Source organism: Apium graveolens, chromosome 2, assembly GCF_009905375.1.
Source record: "Apium graveolens cultivar Ventura chromosome 2, ASM990537v1, whole genome shotgun sequence".
Taxonomy (NCBI): Eukaryota; Viridiplantae; Streptophyta; class Magnoliopsida; order Apiales; family Apiaceae; genus Apium; species Apium graveolens.
This window is the reverse complement of record NC_133648.1, coordinates 294,258,570-294,261,160: the sequence shown is the minus strand read 5'-3', so window position 1 is coordinate 294,261,160 and position 2,591 is coordinate 294,258,570. Positions and strand designations below refer to the sequence as shown.

Here is a 2,591-nt window from a genome sequence, read left to right as displayed (position 1 = left end):
ATGCGAACACGTTCTCAATCACGTAAGGAAACACTGGACGAAGTTTAAGTAGTTGAAGAAGTTTTTGAAGAAGTTGAGAAAGCTGAAGAAGAAGCGATTATTACAATGGGATAACCAGCAGCAAATCTGAAGGCTTTGATAGATTATTCTCAACCGAAGATCAATGACATTCAGTCTGGCATTGTCAGACCATGCATCGCAACTAATACCTTTGAAATCAAGTCTAGCACGATTCAGATGTGCAGAATTCAGTCCAGTTTGGGGGTTCTCCAACGGAAGATCCCAACATGCACATTAGAGATTTCATCGAGATTTGCGACACTTTCAAGTTCAACAAGTTTCTAAGATGTTATGAAGCCGAGGCTTTTTCCATTCTCTCTGAGGATAAGCTAAGTGTTGGTTGTATTCTCCACCACCAGGTTTCTATCACTACTTAGGAGGATCTTGCTCAAAAGTTTCTCACTAAATTCTTCCCTATGGCGAAAACAGCTGTCTCAGAAACGCTCTTACTCAATTTGCGTAGCAATCGGGAGAATCTTTGTGTGAGGCTTGGAGCGCTACAAGAGATGCTTAAGAATATCCTCATCATGGCATGCCTGACTGGATGATCATCAATTACTTTTATAATGGGTTGGGAGCACAGTCGAGACCTATGCTCGATGCAGCATCAGGTGGAGCCTTATGGCTAAGAGCTACGATGAAGCTTATGAGCTAATTGAATTGATGGCTGCTAATGAATATCAGAACCCAACTCAGAGACTATCTCAAAGTAAGGTAGCAGAAATTATGGAGGTAGATACAGCTACGGCTATAGCTTCTCAGCTAAAGGCGTTAATGATGAAAGTGGATTCTTTGGCTAATTATGAGTTAATCAGATCATTAGTGTATGTGAGCTTTATGCTGGTGCGCACGCGACGGGGCAGTGTGCTATATCTCGTGAATCAGCTCAGTTTGTGAGTAACTTTTAGAGGTCGCAACAACCATTCCTGCACTTATCATCCTTATAACCACAATCATCCTAACTTTAGTTGGAGCAACAATCATAATGCGGTACAACAGCCTTATCAGTAGTTTGGAGCCAAGCAATTCAACCCTCCTGGTTTTCAACAACAGTATGCATCAAAAAAACAACTCCATCTTCAACAACAACCGCATGGAATTCCGGTCAATCTACTAATGAAAATCTGAATTTGAGGAGTTGAGGCGTATGTGCAAAAGCCAAACGTTTCTATCAAGACTCTTGAGAAACAAATAGGGCAAATTTCCAATGCTTTGTTGAACCGTCAATCAGGAACTCTTCCTAGTGATAGAAGCTAATTCAGGCAAGATGAAGTCAAAGAGCAATTGAAGGCAATCAAATTAAGGTCTGGAAAGTCACGAGCCCCCAAATTCAGGAAAATGAAGATTTTGAAGATTTTGTTCAGAATGCAGGTGCATCTGCACCTTTGCCAATTCCATAAATGAGATGGAACTGAAAAGGTTGTACAAAGGATGCCGAGGTGGAACTGAAGAAAAAGCTGTTGAAAGCAATCCTCCTGAGGGTAATACAGGGGATAAACGGTCTACCCACCTCCGTTTTATCCTAAAGACTTCAGAAGCAGAAGTTCGATAATCAATTTGCCAAGTTTTTGGAGGTTTCACGAAGTTGCACATTAACATACCTTTTGATGAGCTCTAGAACAGATGCTGAGCTACGCTAAGTTCATGAAGGTATTCTATCTCGAAAGCTAAAACTTGAGGAGTTGGAAACCGTTGCTCTAATGGAAGAGTGCAGTGATTGCTGCAACAGAAACTACCTCCTAAGCTTAAAGATCCAGGAGCTTCACGATACCTTGCACCATTGGCAATCTATCATTCGACAAAAGTTTGTGTGACTTGGGAGCTAGCATCAATCTGATGCCCTTGTCCGTTTTCAAGAAACTTGGACTTCCTGATCCTAAACCTGTGAACATGTCTTTTTAGCTGGCTGATCATTCCTTCACTTATCCGCGATGAGTGTAGAGGATTTATTGGTTAAGATGGATAAACTCATCTTCCCTGCAGATTTCATCATTCTAGAATTTAAGAGATAAAAGATTACCATTATCTTGGGAAGACCATTCTTAGCTACGGGTCGAACTCTTATCGATGTGCAAAAGTGTAATATCCCGTTTTTTTAGAATTATTATAATTATTATTTGAATGTATATATGTGCTTTTATGATTTAGAAGGAATAAAATGGTGGATATTTTATTTCTGTTTGACGAGTTGGTTATATTAAATGGTAATGTCCTAATTGTTAAGTGTTTATATTAATCCTTGTTAATTTTTAAAATATTTACTTAAATGTATTATTTTCAAAAATTATTTGAAAGCCGATCTTATTGATATCGGTAAATTGAAATTGTTTTGTAATATCCGGAAAATATTGTGAAATTATTTTTAACAATAAATAATTATTATGTGATTATTATGGGAGTTTTGGTGAATTATCTAATGATTGATATTTATATTTGGGTGTTTATATGTGATATAGTGTGAGTATTTTTATTTTAATTATGGTATTTTTCTGGTAATTTTTGGATTGTATATGATTTTATAAGGATTTATA

General features: G+C 37.6%; 1 non-coding gene across 1 annotated transcript; it reads right to left on the bottom strand.

Moving 5' to 3' along the window:
- Window positions 1-490: 490 nt before the first annotated feature.
- LOC141709429 (small nucleolar RNA R71) lies at window positions 491-594 on the bottom strand. Its single transcript, XR_012570006.1, has one exon. It is a non-coding gene; the product is annotated as a small nucleolar RNA R71 (small nucleolar RNA).
- Window positions 595-2,591: the final 1,997 nt, after the last annotated feature.